The sequence below is a fragment of the Hippocampus bargibanti genome, linkage group LG09 (assembly GCF_051943395.1).
Source record: "Hippocampus bargibanti isolate YZ-2025 linkage group LG09, ASM5194339v1, whole genome shotgun sequence".
In the NCBI taxonomy this organism is placed as follows: domain Eukaryota; kingdom Metazoa; phylum Chordata; class Actinopteri; order Syngnathiformes; family Syngnathidae; genus Hippocampus; species Hippocampus bargibanti.
In genome coordinates, this window is record NC_142742.1 from 4,994,959 (window position 1) to 5,018,762 (window position 23,804).

Below are 23,804 nucleotides of genomic sequence, written 5' to 3' on the forward strand. Positions count from 1 at the left end.
TTTGTAGCTTCAACATCAATTAAGAATTTATTTTTTTTGCTGATATTTAACGCCAGCGAAAGGGATCATTCAATAGCATCAACTGACTTTTGGGCTGACCACGAGACTGTGGAATACACCTCGCCTAATTTGGTGATGAGGGGGTTTACCAGTTTGAGGAACTTGATCCGCTGAGCTGCTGACAGTCCTCATGTCCCGTGCGAGGATGGAGCTGGCGGTTACTGAAATGACTTAATAAAAGCGGGGTTAAATTCCATGAATAATCATTGTAAATCATTTAGCTTCAACCGTACGGGTGAAACAAAACACGCTTTTTTTTCTTTTTCCCTCCCAGCGTTTTTCTTTCCAAAATTATAGTGATGAGTTCATGGGAAACTCATTCAGAGGTTACCTGCACCCATGGAAAAAAAAGTAAAAGATTACGGCCACGAGAATGTTTTTGCAGTTAGTTGAAATATTGCTAACCTTGTCAAATGTCATTTTGAATAAGAAAGCAAACATATTTTAATCATGCTTTTAAAGCCAAGCCATTTCAAACTGCGACTCCGGAGGGGAAAAGGGTCAGCTAATTGCAACGTTTGATGTCATGTTTGGTCTCCCTTCGCCGTTTTGATGCGACTGCGTGCAAGCATGCCAGCTTTCGCCGCCGCGTCTGTTTCTCACACACGCGTGAACACGTCATCGCATGTATTCCGATTGCGAAACGCACGCAGGTCTTAGCGTCTTTTGTCGTGCTGGGTGTCAGCCTCCTCCCTGTTTCTTCACACGCAACTGTAATTACCATAATCAGTTTGGGTATGCATGTGACACGTGCAAGTCAATGTTTACTTACGGGACTTAACCTTTACTTGTCTTGGTAACGGTCCTAAGGTTCCTCTTTCATTAAGCATGAAGCCACTTTGTGACCACAAACTTATTATTTGTCGAATTCAGGCATCGAAGACCGGCAGGGAGTTTAAAAGGCCGACTGGATGCGAACGTTCGCCCTGACCAGAATCTGATCCCAGTTTGCGTCAGGATGGGCGGCCGATGTAAAAATTATACAAAACATATCAAGTGAACACATTTCTGCAGTGACCCCTGACTAAAAGGGACTGAGCCAAAAGTTTATAAAAAAAAGTATTTAACTCATTCACTGCCAGACGTTGTGCAAAAATGTATTCATTCCAGTGCCAGGGTTTTTGTCATTTTCACTCAATTAGCAGGACCCGGGAATGTTCAGTTTTCGGACTATATAAGCATTGAATTCTGTGTTGCAAACCTGAAACTCTCTTCTTTCAACAGAAAAAAAGAGTTAATTCCTAAGTTATATGGATCTGTAGTTATCTGAGCTTGAAATGGGGGTAGCTGTACAAAATACAATACAATGCATACAAATTGATTTATATCGCAATTTAACAACAGCTGAGGCTGTATCAAAGCGCTAACATAGACAAAAGGCAAATGCTGCCCCTCGTGGAGGGGGAAAACCTGCCAAAGGTCTGACCAGCGCTTTATCAGCACCCTCCGCAAGAAAAACCAAAACCCGAACACATTCGGAAAGGGCACTCCACATCACACTTTTCAATTCCCGACTAAATTCGGGAATGCCAGCGAATGAGTTAATTATTGTGTCATTCATTTTAACATAAGACTTAAAGACTTTTCATTCGTTATCACAAGAAGTGGGCGTTGTTGCGCTTATATCCTCTTCTTTGTCAATGGGCATTTCCTCATCTTTGCCAAAAGTTTCGCCTTCCTTGTGGTCCTCCATAAAGCGACAACAAATTGCAAACTGTCCTGTCAACAGGTTTGACGCGCTCTCTGCGGTTTTCATGTAATTGTTGGAACCGAGAGCTCGTCTATTGTAAATGATGTTTGACAAGGCGGGGTTGGCTTTTGTCGTGGCTTGTCTTTAGTTATTACTCAAACTTCTTCGAGCCACTGATAAGCTCTACTGGCAAACACACCGAGGTGAGCGCTAGGGAGGGTGGAAGAGTAGGGGAGCTTATCGCTGAGCGCTGATTTAAGGCAAGAGCCCAGGGACAGAGGTCATTGTGCTGTAAAGCGATCCATCATTCACATTTGATATCCGTTCAAAACCGTCTCTGTGTTGTCTGCATGTCAGCGGTGGACCGCGGGAGACTCGGCCTTCTGAACGTTGCAAGCTCTGCTGTAATCAACATGTGGTATCCGATTTATAGACATAATGTTGCTTTTTCACATGTACGTAGATAGGGTGTTAAATATCTGTTAGCATCTTTTGTTCTGCTAATTACGGTATCGTTCATTTCCCAAGCATTTTCTATATTACGGTATGGTGCCAGCCCTTGCGGGCACCATAAAGCAAATGTTAGCCAAAGAACAGAAGCTTACTAACATCACATCGCAAAACATCTCTGTCCATGTTTATAAGGTAATGAGAATGAAAATAAGAAGCGGCCAAGTGATGACCATGCATGAATAATAAATATGATACATTATAGGCCGACGTGAATGACAAATAGATACGAAAAATGCAGAACTGTATGTGAAAAGCAGCAATAATAAGTCACGTTTTATGGAGCGAAATAAACTACAGCTGTGAACGTGCCCTGATATTTCAGAATGAAATAAAAATCAGTGTGTACTTGAATAATGTGTGTGTACTTGAATCAAGTGATAAAATGCTCAAATAGACAGCGCATGCGCAGGATAGATATAAATACTGGCGTGTAGGCTATTGTGGGCAGTGTTAGGACAAAGTCAAGTGGCAGGGATGCATCTGGCCCGCGCCATTTACGCATTTTGACAACCACTGATGCAACTTTGGAACTCCACTGCCCCAGTAGCAGTGCCTATTACGATTAGCGAATATTGCTCCATGATCCGCGCCTCATATGACACAATTCTGTTAAAATAGCTAAAGAAACAAATTTAATTAACCAGCAACTAAAAACTGTTCGTTTTCCTTCATAGGTTTTAACTTTCGTCGTCTGCCACCTTGCCTTACCGATATCTAGCCATAATCACCTTGTTTTTGTTTCGGGGCGTTTCAAAGTCCTGGTGGAGGATATCAGGCTTTTCCGTGATCTGCCGGAAATTGCTGAAAGGGCTAATCGAATATTCATCTACCCATGGTGCATTGCGGTATTTACATCAAACATGATGTTTGCGATATGGAGCGTAAAACTCAAAAAGACATTAAAAACAGGCACCAAGTAAACACATTCTTGTTTGTTAAAGGACAACCGACATCTCCGGACAAGTGGTGTCCATAATTTGTAAAATGCCTTCAAATGACTTCTACTGAGCCTATTTTAAAAAGATTCCACCGCATATAGCTATATTTTATGTTTTAAGACTCGTACTGAATATTCAGGAAGTCTTGTTTTTGAGTTGGTGACGAATCCGTATGTGACGTCACTAAAGGAACGCCCCCTGACCGAAAAAAAAGACACATTGTAACAGTCCTTCCATCACGTTAATGTATTTTGCTGTATTGTCTGGTCTGAAAACCTTGTGTTGCACCCAATAGCCGCCAAAAGAGGGTGTCCAAGCCCCATATAAGGAATTTATCAGACTGTGGAAACGGAGGTGGCCACAGGAGGTCGCCATTTTGTGCCTCTTTTCTGGTGATCGTTTCTCCCCAATGTTGCCTCAAAATGGCATGGAATAAATTATTTAATCGATTGCAAACGTATGCTTTCCTCTTCAGAACTATTTGAATCATATTTATAACTGGAGGCGTAAGAAGAAAGCATATTCTCCGAATCTGAAGCCATTGTTTTGATTCTCAAGCAATGCAAGACGTCTTGGCGTGACATCACTAACTGGGGGCGGGACTTTCTGAAAATGCCCAATTCGCAGCTCAATTTTTTGCAGATATGGGACACTTTAAGTCATTTTTATTGGTGTTTTGCATTTGAATAAAAATATCACACTGCATGTTTTGGGTATTTTAGATGCTATAAAACGTTTTTCTGATGTCGGTTAAGAAACAAAAAAGTGACGTCGGTTGTCTTTTAAGAAATAATTAAATACATCTGCATAGGGTACTGACAATTCGTCGCAGCAAACTGCTGTTCATGATCCAAATTTACTGTCTAATGGGAATGATTTCAGAGCTGTTGCAGCACACTGGAAATGTTCAAAGCAAAGAAATTTGTTGAAGTCGACACTAGGAAGAAATATTGTACTAAGTCTGTTCTCTGTAATACCATACAATATTAAAATAGCACAGGATTGATTGTGTAGTGACTAAAGAAAATTGAAAGTGTATATTCGAAATATTCGAATAAATATTCGAAAAACAGATTTTACTCAAATAATGGTTTTTCATTTGCAATTTATAAATATCACGCTTCAATGAATGCGTTTTGGTTTATTTCAATCACTTTTGTCGACTTCGGCAATGTAATTAAACCATGGCTCATCCATTTTAAAATTTGGCCCCGTTATCAGACACAAGGGGGCCAACCGGACCCCTTTTTCATACCCAGATGCAAAAGTGGTCATTTCTTTCTATAGAGACGTGTTACCAAATGATCCAGGGCCCGCTACCGTGCCCTGGATTTGGGGAACCCCTTCTATTTGTCGTTTTGATTCTTTTGAAACCAAGGTAACAGAAAACAAACAGGCTTTTATCCTTGGCAGAAAGGATGGAATTTAGTGCTGGTCCACATCAAGAACGAGTACCCCCAACCCCCACTTCCTTTTTGTCTTGAACATTAGGACATGATTTAGTGATGATAAACAGCAAGAAAATATTCAGGCAAAGTATTACGCCTGATGAAAAACTGCTGACTCCAAAACGCTTGGATTCAACTTTTACAGATGTGTCTCATCAAAAAGCCGGGAGATGAGCTTCTCCCTTGTTGCGACCGTATTTTCTTAGATGTCTGACGATGACTATTTATTGATGTTCAAGTTGTCCGTGGCCTTCATGCCTCGACTTTTACTTCCTTGGTTTTAACTGCGCTATTTATTCTGGCATCAAACGCTTGAGCTCATACGTTCAGAAAACCACTAAAGCTGCGTTGTTGATTTATGATTCGGATAATTTTTGGACACTTTCTCTTGAGCTGCGAGCGCTCTAACATTTATCTCGAGCGAACATATGTAAAGTCTCGTGGTGTTGTATAGAATCAAAGGATCGCAGGAAGACCTCGCCGGAGAACCTTAGCAGCTAATTACGCTTCATTTTGTAAGCAAACCCATGTCAGCTTGTATAAGAACCTGGATTTGGGTGGTGGATTTCATTTATATACAAGGCAAGCTTAAACATTTTACGGTTCTCTTCTCGTATTAAAGTCCCCCCGTCCCCCGTCCCCCCCCCCCAATACCGCCAATCCCCTGTAGAATGTGTCATATCCCATTACACAAATTTGGAAATGGTAAATTAGCCAGGGGAGTGCTTATACACTGAATATGTTTTCCTCGCTGTGAGCAGAGGGCTGAGCTTTCCTCGAGGTTGCAGTGGGTGGGGAAGAGGGGCTTGGGAGGGGAGGGGGGAGGTTTGGTTTGTCTCAAACTCCTTAAAAAGTTGTCTTGAATTTGCTCCCATCGGAAGATGAGGTGTTTTTGCAATTCAAATATTTGCTCGCTCTCGCCGCCGCTGCAAAGCCGTCCTTTGAAGCGCGTGAGTTCTATCAGGGCCAATGACAGTGTGAGTGTGCAGCGTGACAGCGCAGGAGGCAGCACCGCACTATTTCTAACCGCATATTTAAATAGCTAGGAAATCCGAAATCAAAAATGTATGCAAATGGCGTCATGTTTGCACACACATTATTTTATTTTATTTTTTTTGCTTTACAGTTTAACAGCTCGCATATTATTGAGGTGGGGGCCTACAGACTTGCAGCAACACTAATTGGAATTTCACATCTTTGGCAAATCTGAAATAAACTTTCATGAGGGAAAATGATGTTACTTTTTAATCGTGAATCATCTTTCACTCAAAGCTCCATGTGTCCATTCCAGTGCCAGGGTTTTTGTCATCGTCACTTGAATTCCAGGACCCACAGAATATTGAATTTTAGGTCTACATAAACATTCAATGCAGTGTTAGAAATCATAGACTTTTCTTCTTAAAAAAGAGGTACAGTAAAGTCTCGTTATATCGATATTCTCGGGAGTCCGAAAAAAATATCGATATAACCGGGACTATCGATATATCCGACCCTGCGCGCATGTAATTTTCTCCTTGCGTTCATAGAAATAGTATCGTAATAAGCGGTACTATCGATATAACCGATATCGATATAACGAGACTTTACTGTAATTCCTAAATTATATGAGTCTGGATTTGTATGAGCTTGAAATGAGGGCAGCTGTCCAATATATAATGCAATACATAGATATTGGTTTATATAGCGCTTTAACAACAACTGAAGCTGGGACAAAGGGAATGCTGCCCATGTGGAAAAGAAAAAAAACATTGCCGGAGGCCATGGCCAGTGTTTTATCGGCACCCAAGCATGCAAAAACAAAACCCAAACAAATTCGGGAATGGCGCTCTACGTCAGATTTTCAATTCCCGAATGCAGTGAATGAGTTAATATTCTTTGTGGTCATTTTAGTTGGCCGACCGCTTCCAGAAGGTCTATCACTGTTCATTGTTCTCCTCTAATTGAAGAGTTGAGGATGCATCTCACCGTGGTTTGCTGGCGTATAAAAACTTTCAAAACGTATTTATTTTTACCCTTTCCTGACTGATAGATGTGACTTAATTCATATCTGCTCTTAAATTTCTTAGGGTTGTGGAATTGCGTTCCATCCATATGTCTTTTGGCTGCCTTCATTTTGTCAGAAAGGTTCTATTGAAGAGATGTCTTTAGTGAGGTCTGGAGGTAATCAAGTTGGGTGTGTTCGGTGAAATAAACTCAACTTACCCCAAAACTATGATTAGCTACAGTTAGGTCATGGTTTAAAAAAAGGGGGCCATGATAGTTTTTTTTTTGTTCTCACACAGGGACTTTCATAAATCGATGATTTAAAAACTGCAGTTTTGAGTTGAAATTGTTTTGATCTTGGTGACTATTTACATTTTTTTGATTATCCTGAAGCAGTAGAATGGTAAAAACAAAAAAAGAAAAAGAAAATCCTTCATCCTTCATGGGAAAATTTGCTTTCCAAATTTTTGAGATTGATAGTCTATGCCAAAGGCAAATCAAAAAACAGTCCTGCAATATGTGCCTCAAATTGGATCATCTTTTTGTTGTGCTAAGGGTCATCATGGGAAGAAATTAAAAAGGTGTGATCGGACAGAGATATTGTGGAATATCATGTTAATCAAACTCAATTTCCATGAATGGGGGTGGTTACAAATGGAACCATATCATCAAGCATGAGGATATTGCAGAACCGGCCGCAGGCGAATATACAACCCAGCATCTCAAATAGGCCGTCTGGCAGTGAATCTTCTTCTTTTCCTTTTGGCTTTTCCCTTGAAGGGGTCGCCACAGCAAATCGTTGTCCTCCATCGTTAGAGGTTTGATCCGCATGTTTGTTTTTGCCAAGCTTTTATGTCGGATGCCCTTCCTGACACAACCCTCTGTATTTATCCGGGCTTGGGACCAGCACAAGAAGACATATGTCCCTTTGTGGCGACAGAACAAGCAACTCGCTCAGTAAAAGTCTCTCAAACACAAAATGGTAATCGCCGCAGCAACATTCAAAAAAGCAAAAACACCATTTGATACATACAGTATGAGTAATAGATAAAGTAAAGAAAAATTAATAATTAGAAAAAAATATAAAATGTATATAAGTGAATGAGCTAACAATAAAAAATATTATTTTATGAAAAAATAATAATAATAATAATAATAATATATTACTCATAATAAATACATAACAATAAAGCTATGAATAATAAATAATAATAATAATAAATAACAATGAGTAATAAATAATAAATATACATTATTTTCTACAAATGCATAATAATAATAATATTGATCATAATATAATAACATTAATAATAATGATAATGATACTAATAATAATGCTAATAATAATGATAATAATCATAATAATTATACATAATTATAATACACTCTAATAATACAATATAATAATACAATATAACATTATTAATAATTAATAATGATGATGATAATAATAATGAATCAAAATATCTTAATGGTACTTCAGATTATGTCATTATGTTATATGGACTGGTATTTCAGAAAAACAACAGTACCAATAATTTAAAACGGTGATGGGACTTTGATGGTCTGGTGTTGCTTTGCTCTTCAGGACTTGGACTTTCAATGATTGTTGTTTAAGCAACAACAAAAAAATCACGAGGGTGAATATTTATCCATGTGTTTATAGCTCAAGAACAGTTGTGTTCTTCAGCAGAGCAACGATTCAAAACACACCAGCAAGTTAACTTCTGAATGGCATTAAGTGTACTTTTCAACTACATTTTATACCGCAGGTGTTCAAAGACATCAAGACAAAGAGCTCCGAAATAGACAATAGCCTTACGGTCCGGATAGAGAATCCACCATAGAACAATTAATTGAATTGTCATCTGTATGAGTGCCCCTTGCTCTCTCTGCACCCTATAATTCCAACCTCTTTCTCCCCTTCAGCACCCCCCAAACCCCCTCCCGACAGCAATTAATCTCATTTTTAGTCCAATTTTCAGCCCTCAAAGTGATTCCACTGTTTTGTTCCTATTTGGCTTGGTTCCTCTGCATAGTCATTAAGGGCCCAATTAATGTCACCCTTTAGCTGAAGAGTGCTCATTTTTATTGGGGAGCTGACAGTCACTGCTATGAGTGCTGCAGTGTAATATGCATTAATTGCCCCGTAACACTGGTAATTACCAGTTCTTCAAGCTTCTCAGTAAACTGTCATGCCCAGACACGACTGCTTGGAAATACGTAGATTACTCATTCGTGGGGCTGGAACCAGCCCTGTTTTCCAAAAGGGGGATCGTCGGGTTGGCATGAAGACGAAATAAATCTGGTGCTTGAACAAATAGTTGCCAGAGCAATTTCACATTACAATTTCCCCGGTGATGGCTCTTTGCTTTGTTTTTTTTTTTTTTTTTTTGTTTTTTTTTTTGGGTGGGGTGGTGGTCTTTTTATCTTTGCGTTGCACTGCAGACGTCAGGTGAGATCAGGATGGAAGATACATTTAGGTGTTGACTTTAAAATGAATGCTTTAAAATAAAATTGAGAGTGGGGGGGGGGGGGAATTGTTTTTGCGTAACATGAATGCTACTATCATGCTAGCCGATTGACACATGAACTCTTTTGGGACAGCAGTTACGAAAGTGGTCATCGTATCATGTATGACAAAGTACCATATTATAAACCATGATAAAATTTGTAATCATCCCTCGTTTGAAAGTCACACAGAGTAGCGACAATCTTCTCTATTCGCGACAGCGATATACTTCTTCAGTCTTTGGAAGTATGAAAGTTGAACTCATTAATCGCGTGAGTATTTTGCCTTGGCAAAATATCCTTTTAGATGTATATCCCACTCGAGAAAACGACGCCATTCAAAAAGCGGTCCAAGGTTACACCGCTAAAACCCATCAAGAAGCTTCTGAAGCCTGCACCAAAAGTGTCAGCCTTATTTCTTGATGTCGCGTCGTTTTTCAGAACCTTTGCATATGCGATCTCAGCCGGCGTTGACGGCGAGGCCTTGTTCAAATATTAATGCGAGCGCCGCTCGGGGTCTCGTGTTTGTGAAATAGTTCTTTTTCAAGATTAGCTTGCCACGAAAACGTGTCATCCACTCCGCGCCTGGAAAAATCCGCGTAGATGGAACAGTCGGAGGGACAAAAGCCGAGTGGGTGTCACCTTTGCACTTGCGATAAGATAATACGAAGTGGGAGCAAGGGGTGTGGGGGGGGGGGGTAAATCAAACACTCTTAGTCCTGTCACACGTCCTCTCGCCGCTAAGGCGTTGCCCTTGTTTAGTCACGCAAGAAACAATATTTAGATTTCACCACAGCTTTGTAAAAGTGTGCACTGGGCCGATCCCTTTTTTACTCAACACACACCACCGAAAGCACTTATATGTCATTACCCATTTACCGTAGCGAGGACAAGAACCGAATGTGAATAGCGGAGGGGGGGGGGGGGAAAGCGACCACTGCCACCCACGCACGGCAACCGAAAGCACGCTGCACCACATACAGTGGCGCACGCCCGCAGCTGAGGTGCTGCGTTTTTTTTTTTTTGTTTTAGCTCCCTTATAGCACCTGCTCCAGGCAATCTGTCCCAGCTTGGCTCAAATGAATTTTGTCACAGCCTTTCAGATTCTCAGCCGGCAACGTGCTAATGAAAGGAGATGGCGCAATTTGAAGTGACCAGGTAGCAGGCGGCAGTGCGCAAAGCAAGGGGCCCTCTATATGGACACACACACACATACACACACTCACGCCACAGCTTCTTGAAACAAGACGACGAGCCAAGCGTCCACTTACATCCCCATTACCCTTCTCATTAATAGCCCGGCGGTGTGTACGCTTGTGCACTTGTGCCTGTGTTTATTTGTTTGTGTTGCTTGAGCGCTTATCGAATTGTTTATGACAGCCCTAATTGGGCTAATTGAAGACGCTCAGATTACCTGTCAACTGTGTGTGTGTCCAGACTCACTATCTTGTCTGACGACTCCTGACAAGTGAAGGGACCCCCGTAACATCCAACACGATGGGAGCGTTCCCCAGGCGGTAATGGGGACAATAAGGGCCACTTGAATTTTGACGTGGACAGCCTTTTGGGAGTGTGTTTGTTTTTTAAGTGTTGCATGGAGTTGCGGGTGGTGGGGGTGCGAATAGAGTACCTTGTGGCTATCCGACAAAACAACGACCTAGAAGGAAAGTGAATTTTGAAGATCATGAAATGCTTTTTTTTAGCTTTAAGACACCATTTTACTCTCGTATTTGAGAAAATATCAATTGAGCAAATCCTATTTCTCCATAGAACTGAATGCAGACACAAGTAATTTGTTCTAGCTCACCAAATAAAACACCAAAATGGGTTCATTGTTTTCCCTGAAATAATGCACTCAACGGGAATATTCTACAAAAATCACATTCTCTATCTATCTATCTATCTATCTATCTATCTATCTATCTATCTATCTATCTATCTATCTATCTATCTATCTATCTATCTATCTATCTATCTATCTATCTATCTATCTATACACCTATATCCATACATATATATATATGCGAGTTACGACCACCCATACTTACGACCATGACCACCAGACCCTTTTTTTATTCTACGCCTGGCAACACACAAGCAACTGACAACGCGCACTACAATTTTGGCCAGCCAGCATGTCAAACACTTGCACACCAATCTACTGCGTGACTAAACTCAATACAGTCATTATACAGTGCAGATACCATCTCGGCAACATCTCCTGTAGTACTTTACACTGCTTTTTTTCCTTCGGCGTCCACCTGAGTCCGAGCGTGAGTGTCGGGCGACCTCTTCTGGCCGTTAGCAGGGAGAGCGATTTTTCAACAGCGCGCATTCGTGGGCAGCCGTGCGGATTTGAGTCAGCACAACGCAGAGAACATCCACTACATTCAGGTACAGTTATACTGTAATAAAAATCAATAATTTGAAATATAAAATGATAAAAACGACACTAAAAAGTAAGTGTAACATTTCTAAATGTTTTATAACACTTATAAACAGTTTTGTATACATTACAGGTACAGTGAAACAGTAATAAAAATCGATAATATGAAATATATAATACCAGTATATATAATTGCAGGATTGCTAAATCAAAATCAAACTGCATTAGAGGATATTGATTTAACTCGAATCAATAGCAAATCCTGAGTATTAGCATCCTGTCAAATGTTGCAGAGTCCTATTTTTTGAGGCTTAGGGAATGTACTTTGGCACACCCACCATGCTTGCCATACCAACACACACAGTGCTGCCTCGCCTGTGAAGGCACTACGTAGGATTTCGCAGTGTCATCGCGATGACGGATCAGCGTTGCCAGCCCAAGAGATTCTCTGGTTTGTTTGCTCTCCTCCAAAAGGGGTGAAACTGTCAAGTTGACAACTTTGAAGACCCTTCGATTCTTGCTGAGCATTTGTCTTTGACTCCCTCTCTCTCTCTCTCTTTCTTTTTTTGCGACATGGAAACCCCCAATCCCCCTCCCCTCCCTCTTCCTACTATCCACCTTCATCCCCAAACAAGTGAAAATCAATACCAGATTGCCTGAGGGCCACTGTTTGGTGTTGGCCTGACCCCTCGGTGTCCCTTTGCACGGCTGCTTTCATTACATGTTGCCCACTATTTAACTTCTATCCCGATCCCTCCCCTAATTAGTTTTGTTAAGCTCTGTCTCTCGCTCGTCGTCGCATTTTTCCCTCCCGTCATGCAATGCACCCCCCCGCACACACACACTTGTCTTCGGAACATTGTAAACATGCAGACATTCTGCGGCCTTTGAGGAAGGGGGAGACTAGAGCTGGGAGTAATAAAGAGACAAATCCCAGCAGGCGATTCCTGAGCTGGGATTATTGTTTTGTTTGCATAGCAAATTTTTTAAAACTACAACAAAATTAGATTTGCGCCTTGAAACTTTGTGAAAACAAGAGCGTTAAGCCGCTTCATCCGGATGCTGTGGTTGGTCCATTCTCTTTGACACATTTTCCTGCCATGCGCTAAAATTGGGAAAGTAACCATAAATCTGAAATTCGCCTTCAACTCATTCACTGCCATTCCAGAATTTATTCCTGAATTGAATATAATAATATATGACATGGCGCGCCATTCCCAAATTTGTTCGGGTTTTATTTTTTCTTGTGGTGGGCTGCCAATAAAGCGCTGGTCAGACCTCTGGCAATGTTTTTTTTCCCTGCCAGCATTTGCCTTTTGTAGCGCTTTGTTATATATGGATTGCATTGTATTTTGTACAGCCGCCCCCATTAAAAGCTCAAATATCGACAAATCCATATACCTTAGGAATTAACTATTTTCCTCTGATGAAAGAAGATAGTCTAAAGTTTTTAACGATGTATTGACTGTTTATATAGTCCTAAATGTCAATATTCTATGGGTCCAGCAATTTGAGTGGAAATGACAAAAAACAGTGAATGAGTAGCAGTGAATGAGTTAATCATAGCACATCCTGTCCAATATCTCTGATTGGGTGCCATTAATAACGTTTACCCACATTTCATTGATTTTTTTCTTGCAAGGGGTGATGCCAATCAAGCACTGGTCAGACCTCTGGCAATATTTTTTACTTCCACAAGGGGGCAGCATTTGCCTTTTGTACAGCCGCCCCCACTTGCTCCTTATGTTACTTCAGACACATATAACTTAAGAATTAACTCATTTCTTTTCTAATGAAAGTAGAGAGTCTAAGGTTTCTTATTATTGAATGTTTATCTAGTCCTAAAACTCAATATTATGTGGGTCCTGGAATTTGAGAGAAAATGACAAAAACCCTGGCACTGGAGTGGACACATTTTTGCCCATCGTCTGGCAGTGAACGAGTTAAGAAATGTAAAAATCAATATATAGTGTTATGTTTTCCCCTGGGTCTTTATTTAGATCTTTCTCTTATGTACCACCCACAAGTCCAGGTGCCGCCACCGCGCCGGCTGTACCATCGACTACTGACAATCCCCAACGACATGTCAGACCCCCTTTGCTTCTCCACCCCTTGCCCCCTCTCTGGGGCTAAAATTACCCTCAGGAATGTAAACAAGAGTGCAGAGTAAGCACACGGCTTTCCGTGTCCGTGTCCATCTCCAAACTTGCCCCCCAAACTGGGACAGTTCAGAATCAGAGGCCAAGGTCGACAGCCCCGGGTGGCCGTAACCTACTAATAGCCACTTTGTTTTCTCCCCATCTTCCGTTCAAGTAAAAATACAAAATGTATGTATTTCTTCGTCCTCCATTGTATGGGGAAAGCCCCCTCCCCCCCGCACCTTGCCAGACAGATGGGCATTCACACCACTTCATTAGGTGTGTGGGGTAGCTGCAAGCATTGGAGTCTGGGTAAAGAAGTTTACTAGGCCGGGTGCTGACATGTTGATTTAGTGGCGGTAACACGACTGCACTTCCAAAGGTGCTGACTTGGACGAAAGCCAGGCCTGTTTTTTTTCTTTCTGTTTCTCTCTTCCAGGGACATGTTAGAGGCCACACTCTAATTTTGGGACAGGGCCAATGGGGGTTTGTGGTGGTCCAAGAGGGCAAATATTCACACCTGCTTTACCATGCCCAGCTTTCTTGTTCGCTCTCAGTAAAGACCAGAGAAATCTATATTGTGGTTTGCTGGCCATAAAATGGCATGTTTTCTAAGTGTCAAATGAATGCAATTCGACGCTAAGCTAAATTTGTGTCAGGTTTCGACAGCTCTAATTAGCCGCGAGTTTGGTTTTTGCAAGGACTAGCTAAACTGGCTAATTCGAATATTTGAGCCACAAGTTTTTTGCGACTCAACTCATGAAAAAAAATGCAGTATAGATTTGACTTCAAAATGGCATCGCGAGAGTGGCTGCCTTTACAGCAGCTTCTGTCTTAATTTTTCTACTTCTTCCTTTCCTCTTATTTTCATCACTTTGCTGCTGTCAAATGTAAATTTCTCCTTTGCGAGACTAATAAAGGCTAATCCAATCAAATTTCATGTTATGAAATACATTGCACTTTATTGGGCTAAGATGCAGATTCTCTGCAATTTAGTATCTCATTTGTATCCGAAACAAAGTTACAATTTCTTAGCATTCAAAACCTGGAGTTCGTTTTTGGCAAGATCACTGGCAAAGGCTTATACAAATAAATGATGAGTGTCCTGCATCCTTCCTGATTCTTGAAACTTGGGAAATCCAGATAAAACTTGATTGATACCGCCCCCCATCCACCCCCTCTTCTTTGGCTTTTGACTCAGCATGACTCAGCCTTCATCTTAATTGTTTTTGTGCATGCACATATTAAATATCATCTATATACAGCGCTTCATATACAACGGTGGTTTTTTTTCCAGTGTTCTATAAATTAGTTTCTTTTTAAATGAGTCCATGACGTTGTACTTTTTCATCTGCCGGGCGGTTGACGTGCCCATCGCAGCAAAATGCGGACGTATCAGTCCCACGTCTTGTGTCCTGACATACTACACACAATATCAGAAACGCATGCACACACTTAACACTCAGCTGGACACATCAGGTCTGCAGACGCCCGGTCAGCCTGACGCTGCCCTCGCGAGGGCCAGATATAAGGTTACAGTACAAACTGCTGTTGATTAGGGCCGCGGCTTCAGCGGGGGAGCGTCTTAAATTGAAAACATGTCCGCCGCCAGGGTTACGGGTCGGATTAGGACCATGGCCGAGGGGGTGAGGTCATCTCAAAACCTTCGCTTTCCTTTTGAGCGCCTCTCCCCAAGAGACGGGAGGCAATTATCAGCAATGGCTGCCGGGGCGGGTGTGGTTAGGTGGTGGTGGGGGGGGGGGGGCATTCACAATAACAGGTTAAAGGAGCATGTATCCCCTCGGCACGGCGCTCCTCTCTGTCTACATATTCGATCCCCAACGCGGGTAGCTTCTCATCTATCTCCACGTTAAAGCTCTGAGACGATCCAAAACATCTAATACCACCTGGGGTTTTCCGTGAACAGCTCGTCAAATTAGCGCTCAGGCCACGATTCCGCTTCGGCGCAATTCACATATCCGTCTTTTAATACTGGACGTTTCCGATATCGACAGGGCATGTCAGGACCGCGCGCCGCATTTTTCGTTCACCCTCTCTCATCAGTGCAGTATCCCACTTGCACAAGGTGGCTTTTATAGCATTTAATGATCACAGCGTCAGGTGTTAATGAATTCTCACTCAGCATGTCATAACTGTAACAGTGAAGCCGTTTTCATGATGTAAGGTGGTAATTAGCGATGATGCCGAGTCCTTAGAAGAGAAGAGATCCGGTTCTAGGATGAGGCTTTGCTAGCATTATTCTCTGTGCTTTTTGAAGAAGGGTGTCCGACAAGTGTGAGATATTCCATTTTTGCCTGATAAAATTTAAATACCGTATTTTCCGATGTATAAGGCACAACCAAAAGCCTTGATTTTCTTCAAAAGATGGCCCTAAGCCTTATATGCAGGTGCACCTTATATGTGAAGTAATATTGAGCCGCAACAGGTCTTGTAACTACTGTCAGCAGCCACTGACTCCATTTTACCCTGTTCCAGCAGCTCAAGTGTTTTGTTTTTCTACTTTCATTCCTTTCATCACTTTGCTTCTGTGAAATGTCAACTTCTCCACTCCGAGACTAATAAAGGCAAATCCAATCCAAAAGAAGTAAGTGCGGAACCCCTGCCTCCACTGTAGCGTCTTCTGTGGTGTGCTTTACATTTGGAGAACTAGATATTTATAGTATTTGGAAAACTGTTTTCATTCATTGAAGGTTTGCCTTATAGTCTGATGTTTGAATATACACCATTCATTGGGTGTTCGCCTTAAACTCCAGTGCGCCTTATACACTGGAAAATACGGTGCAGACAAAGTCTTGTTCATTTGATTATTTGAATTGGCGGGTTCAGTTAGTCCAGGAGTAATGTCGAAATGTAACTACAGTCAAACCTCGGTTTTCAAAGTCAAAAAGTCAGTCAGCTTTATTGTCAAATATGCTAATGTGTATGACATACAGCACAGATGAAATTACGGTACTGTCCTCTCGGACCCAGCATGCAAGGCACTTATAATGACTTTAACAAACATAATAAACATGAAAACGCCAATTTGCCGAGAGAGGGGAGCCGCTGCGTGTTTCGACCATAATCTATTCTAGAAAACTGATTTGGTCAAAAAACAAAACATTTCCCAATGTAATCAATGTCTGCTTTTTTTTAATTGATTGAAGTTTACAAACTGCTCACAATGGAATGCTACACGACGATAATGCGTTGATCACAATAAGACGTGACATAAGGAAGTGGATGGTGCATTCAGGCACACTCAATTTGGTCTAGAAGCGATTTTAGTTACATTTCTACCAACATTTTTGGTCAAAAACCGAATTGGTCGAGAACAAAGACATTTGAAAACCGAGGTTTCACAATATACCCGATTATATTCTGGTATTCTGAACACTGTCTCCAGCGTAACTCAACTACACCAATGCAACATAGTTGATCATTTCGATTTCAACATATTTAGGATGAGATGTATATCAGGATGCCACCGTTGAATTTGGTGGGTAAAATGTGAGTTTTTGGCCTTGATTTTCTTCAAAAGACGGCAGTTAGCCTTATATTTGAAGTCATATTGAGCCACAACAGGTCTTGCAAGTACTGTGAGTAGCCACTTACTCCGGTGCGCCTTATACAACAAAAAATATGGTACAACAAATTTGAGAATGACTTATATGTATTGCTAACGTAGTGCAGTCAAAAGGATTTCACACTTCCAGAACGGACTCTAAACTAATACCCTCAAAGAAGTCCTTCTATTCTAAGATTGCTCTGTGATTCTTCAAGCCCAAATGTGTGAAGCAATTTATCAGCAAACTGATTGGTAAAGGGTCAGTCAAACTGTGTGTGTGTTTTAGATAAGATTTGAAGGTAAGTGCTAGAAGGTGACGGAGGTAATGGCATCTTTGTCAGGCACGCTGGGGGGTGCTGGGGTCACAAGGGTCGGAGAAAGTGAGAATTTGCAATTGGAAGATAAAAAAAAGTGAGTGTGTGTGTGTTCTTGAGCAGCTTTGCGGGGTAGTGGGGGACGTGTTTCACGTCAAGGGTTCATTCTAGGTTAAAAAAATGTTAGTGATACTTTAGTATTTTTTTATCATTTCTTTGGAAGTAGTTTTCAAGTCTTAGCTGCTGATAGTCCTTTGTCCTCTAATCTAAAGTAGAATTTTGTCACTACCATACAGGAATTTTGTGGGTGAGTAGGGGTCGTCATCTGGACATTAGCATGCTAAGTGATAAATCTGCTTTTCATGAAATAGCTGTCAAAATGTCCTTGAGAGTTTTGAAAGGCACTTAGAAATATAATGTATTATTATTATTATCAAAATGAACTATTTAAAAAAATACTACATAGAACAAGTTACATAATTCCAGGTCAGGTGGGGTATGCCCTGACCCCGTTTGTTGTTCCTATACCAACGAGATAATGCTTGCTAATCTCCCTATATCCAACATAGCACTGATAAATCGTCCAGATGAGTATACATTTGTGAAACATACAATCCCCAAGCACCCAATCCGACCTCACACATCACACCTCACACGCTCACCCATCAGCACAATACACAAACATACAAATACCTTCGCGCCCTGAGAGGATTGGGGGGGGGGGGTTAAACCACATCCACCATTCACTTTGACACCGAACACACGGGAAGATGTTGGATTTTACCAAATTTGCCTTGACCTGCATGCACAACAGTTGTTGTCACCATACGGTAAATTCGGGCTTATTCCAGAATCAGAATTGTCTTCATTGGCCGAGTATGTAGAACACACAAGGAATTTGTCGTCCTCGGTAGACCACGTTGCACTGGTATCATCATAATAAAGCCATGACAAATAAGAATGGAGGACAATAATTAAGGCTAATCTAATCGAATCAAATTCCTTCGTGTAAATGGTCTTAGCTCTCAGGAATAACTGTGAGACAATGTGCAAAGTATCAAGCAGACAGAGGTTCAATTGATTACAGAGCTGGAGCTACAATGATTATAACGGGATGCTGTTCCACAGGTTTGTGCAAAATTGCAAAGAGGCACTATACAGTTAGATTTGAGTTACAGTTTAGAAGGTGCTGGGCAGGGTGCGGAGGGTCCAGTAAGATTTTCCGCGCCCATGTGTTGATTCTTGAGTCCTCAAGAGTGGGTAGGGCAATGCCAATTATTCTTTTCCCCTTTGATTTTGAAACTTTGAGCTATATCATCATTTTCAGATTCTGAGAGGGATATGGTACTTTTGGATTTCTTACAATTATTCTTATTCTTATTCTTATTCTTATTCTTATTATTGTTGTTATTTTTACAAAATAGCATTTTTGAAGCTCCAAAAATTGCAATTTTTGTTGTCAAAGGATTTCCAAATTGACACAGGCGAACACATTTTGAAATTCTGCTTCACAGCAATGACCTTCCGCCAATGCTTGCCCACTTTGTCAACATCCTCCAGTTCCTCAAAAGCTCCCATTCAATTCTCACATTTATTTGAAGGATCTTACTTGCTTTTCATCCTGCACAAAAAAAGCTTCAGTTTCCAATGTTTGGCATCGCTTCCTCACTGCCTGATGTATGGATGCTGAAAACAAAGACGCCTTTGTGGAGAGGGCTCAGGTGGAGGCTCCAGCCGCCGAAATTATTGCTACAGGACTTGTTTGAAATAAATCTGTGTGCTATGCCGGGTGATGTATTGTGTGTATGTATATATATATATATATATATATACACACACAGTAAAGTCTCGTTATATCGATATTCAAGGGAGTCCGAAACAATATCGATATAACCGGGACTATCGATATATCCGACCCTGTTTGCATGTAATTTTCTCCGTGCGTGCATAGAAATAGTATCGATATAACCGGGACTATCGATATATCCGATATCGATATAACGAGACTTTACTGTATATATATATATATATATATATATATGTGTGTGTGTTAGTCCAATCTTGGTGTTTTGGACCATCCATTTACTCTTTATTGGTTTGTATGTTTCTCTTTGCCGAATTTTGGCAATTTGAATGAACTTTTGTGTGTCTATCAAAGTTTTCCTCCACTATGGCACCACCATATTAGACCAGTTTTTCTCCACTTTGCAGTACCACATTTAGCTTTGACACTATTTTATTATTATTATTTCTTTAACTCATTTACTAACAACACACTACCATTCCCAAATGTATTTGGGAGTTGAAAATATGATGTGGAGCGCCATTCCCGAATTTGTTTGGGTTTTGGTCAGGTCAGACCTCTGGCAATATTTTTCCCTCCCACGAGAGGGCAGCGTTTTCCTTTTGTCCATGTCAACGCTTTGTGACAGCCTCAGCTGTTATTAAAGCGCAATATAAATGATGATAGCATTTAATAGCATTTAAAGCTCTGATAACTCCAGACCCACATAAATTAGGAATTACTTTTTTGTCTGATGAAAAAAGAGAATCGAAGGTTTCTTAACACAGCATTGAATGTTTAGCAGTCCTAAAACAAATATCCTGTAGGTGATGCAATTTGCGTGAAAATGACAAAAACTCTGGCACTGGGGTGGACACATATTTGCATGTTGTCTGCCTATGCTCTTCAAGCTTGCAAAACTAAAGAAACGTTGCTTTTGTTTCTATCAGACAAAGTAGCCAAAAGTACATTTCAATGCCCTGTGAAAAAATCGACCATCAAATAAAAACTAAGCCGTTTTTGGGATACTGAGACCAAATTTTGGAAAGTTTACACAATATCTTGCCAAATTCTCGTGAGAACAATCTCTTTCGATACCGTGTACTTTTGCAACATTTGCTCTGCTTCTGCTTTTTCTTGAGTTACAATCTCATCGTGCTGACTTCTCACCGACCACTGCGTACCCCCGATCGGCGGTGTTGTTGTTTCAATCCCCAGTGTCTGCTTCTTAGCTCAGCCTCCCAGTAGGATTCATCGGGAGCATAATTCAAAGTCCATTTATTTTTCTTTTAACGTATGGAAAGGCCTCGGTGACATGGCTCCCCCGGTGTTGATAATTTTGCGCCTTTCAATTTGTGCTCGCCCTCCCCTTGACAGGCGCGGGAGGTGATGTATCGTCCTGTGCCGTCTTATCTGTTGATGTAGAGTCTTAACCTTTCCCTTCGCTCGGCGCAACCCCCACTTTTCCTCTGTGTTCCGTACCCTCACCCCAACCCTGCGCCTCGGGCCTTACTCACAGCACAGCAGCAAAATAAAATACGAAACATAACCCCTTTACAAAAGTCATCTCTTGTAAATGTTTACGTTACGTCTCCATAACATTTCCATATTAAGACCCCGGCGGTCGGCAACGGGGAATTGGGCGGGCTACTTGGTCCGCGCCGCTAGGGATGCTGAGGTATGCGTGTGACATTGCGGTGAACTTGCGGCGTGTGCATCTGTGGGCTTTCTCTGCCCGCCCGTAGATACAGCACAATAAATCAGCCATAGTAAAAAGTTAGAACTTGGGGGTGAGGGGCCTGGACAGAAGCGCGCACTGCTGTTTGGGCCTCTCGGGGGAAACAGTGCGCCGTGCTTATGCCCTGACGTATTTTTAATGCATCCTTAAGGAGAATATGGCTCAAGAGCTCTTCGAAATGACATCAGACTGTACACAAGCTGTCACATGTGCTCGAACAGCAGGTTGTGTGTTTTTTTTTTTTTTAATATACACGATTAAAATATGCTGTTGAAGTTGTAAAGGTCGAGCACGTGAGTTTCTTTTGAGGGCTTGTAAATCATAATCATAGAAAAAGATTCCCAAAGTTGATATTAATACCACACCGTAGGGAGTGAGTTCTGGAGGCTGTATTTCAACATGAATTTGGCCCCGGATGAAGTTTTTATGTACTTTACCTCGGCGTTGAACTCACGCAGCGGCATGTGACCCTTTTTTGCCCGCTTCCTGTCCTGGTCCCCCAGGGTGGTCATGGGAGGGGGGGGGGGGCACGCAATGGTGTTAACTGTCGACGGCGTCTAGGACAGCCGCGTTGTCAGCACGACCTGGGGAATCCCGCTTTTTGGCGCGGGGACGGCGAAGGAAGGTTGCTTTCTGTTCATCTGTGACATGTCTTCATGCATGGGACGCCACCGTTCAAAGAAAACGGATCATATCCATGAGGCAGAGGCCACAGACGATTCTTTGGGGTGTAGTCAAGTGCTTGAAAGATTGTTTATGGCAGTCCTTTTTAGGGTCATCCTAGACTTTTTAAGGTCAACTGAAGAAGAGCTTCTTCGGGTCGACTGTTCCTGCACTTTTCTCATACCTCAGCAGGAACAGTGACAGAGCCCGAGAAATTTTAGTGATGATTGCTTGCAGACAGGCCACAGACAATTCTGCGGGGTGCAGTAAAGCACTTGAATGATGGCTTATGGCGGCCCATTTTAGGTTCATCCTAGATTCTTTTCTGGGTTAACTGAAGAAGAGCTTCTTCGGTTCGACTGTTCCTGCACCTTTCTCGTTCCTCAGCAGGAACAGCGACAAAGCCTGAGAAATTGTAGTGATGATGTGAGCAGACCACCGATATTTCTTCGGAGTACAAGAAAGCACTTGAAAGAGAGTCATTTTTTGGGTTATCCCAGACATACCCAGTGAAGGACTTCTCTGTTTGGACTGCTCCTGCCCCTTTCTCGACCCTCAGCAAAAACAGCGTTGAATCCCTAGAAATTTTAGTGATGATGTGAGCAGGCCACCGATATTTCTTTGGGGTACAAGAAAGCACTTGAAAGGCAGTCCTTTTTAGGGTCATCCTAGACATACTCGGTGAAGCGCTTCTTTGGTTGGACTATTCGTGCACCTTTCTTGACTCTCAGCAGGAACACTCACAGAGCCCGAGCACCTGCAGTGTGGATGTGAGCAGGCCACTGGCGTTTCTTTACGGTGCAAGAAAGCACTTGAATGATAGTCCTTTTTTGAGTCATCCCAGACATACCCAGTGAAGGACTTCTTCGGTTGGACTGTTCCTGCACCTTTCTCAACAGGAACAGCGACAAAGCCCAAGAAATTCTAGTGATAATGAGCGCAAGCCACCGTCGTTTCTTCGGGGTACAAGAAAGCACTAGAACTTTTTTTATGGTCATCCTTGAAATACCCAGTGAAGAGCTTCTTTGTTGGGACTGTTCTTGCACCTTTCTTGATCGTCAGTGACAGAGCCCGAGCATTTGCAGCGAAAAAGTGAGCGCGACAGTGGAATATCAAAAATAGAAATTGTCTGTATTTAGATAGTCTGAAGTTAGTTTCCAGCTGCTTGGAAAGCCATTATTCACACCTCTTGGGAACCGGCATAGCTCACCAAGTCATTTTTTTGTCTTTCAAAGCAAATGTGAATGAAACAATTGGGATGTGTTGGACTGGCTAGCATTAACCGCCACATGCGGCATTTAAGTCTGAGGCTTTGCGCTGAACTCTGCGTGCTCTGCAATATACCAAATGCTTCCGATGATAGATTCCGGAGCTTCTTGGTGGAGCTTTGTTATTTCACATATTGTCGTTATTTCCCTGCCATTGTCATGTGATAAAGTGTCTATCACCCTGTTAAAAGATTGTTATCTTGCCAGACATCGGGAGTTGTTATTTTTTATTATTATTATTTTTTTTTTTTGCTTGGAAGTTTCTGGATCAAAGTTTCACAATCAAAGACTCTGTGATGTTATTTTTTAGGGATCTGACTCGCCAGCTGCACATCAATTAATTTATTTATTTTGTTTATTATCTATTTATTATATTATTTATTTATTTGTTTACTTTTAACTCCTTCACTGCCATTCCCGAATTTCTTCAGGTTTTGTTTTTTCTTGCAGGAGATGCCGATAAACCGCTGGCCAGGCAATGTTTTTCCCTCCCACAAGGGTGCAGCATTTGCCTTTTGTACAGCCGCTCAGATAACTCCATACCCATATAACTTAGGAATTAACTTTTGTCCCTGGTGAAAGAAGAGAGTTTAAAGTTTCTTGCCCCCATTTCAAGCTTAGATAACTCCAGACCCATATAACTTAGGAATTATCTCTTTTTTTCTGATCATAGAAGAGAGTCTAAGGCTTCTTATGTTGAATTGAATGTTATGTAGTCCTAAAACTCAATATTCTGTTGAGTCATGCAATTTGACTGACAATGACAAAAACCCTGGCACTGGAGTGGACATATTTTTGTACAT

At 41.5% G+C, this 23,804-nt stretch overlaps 1 protein-coding gene across 2 annotated transcripts in view; it reads left to right on the forward strand.

Annotated features, from left to right (window-relative positions):
• Positions 1 to 23,804, forward strand: part of cdin1 (CDAN1 interacting nuclease 1) — a 78,918-nt gene that overhangs the window by 54,141 nt on the left and 973 nt on the right. The gene's annotated exons all lie outside the window — the stretch shown is intronic.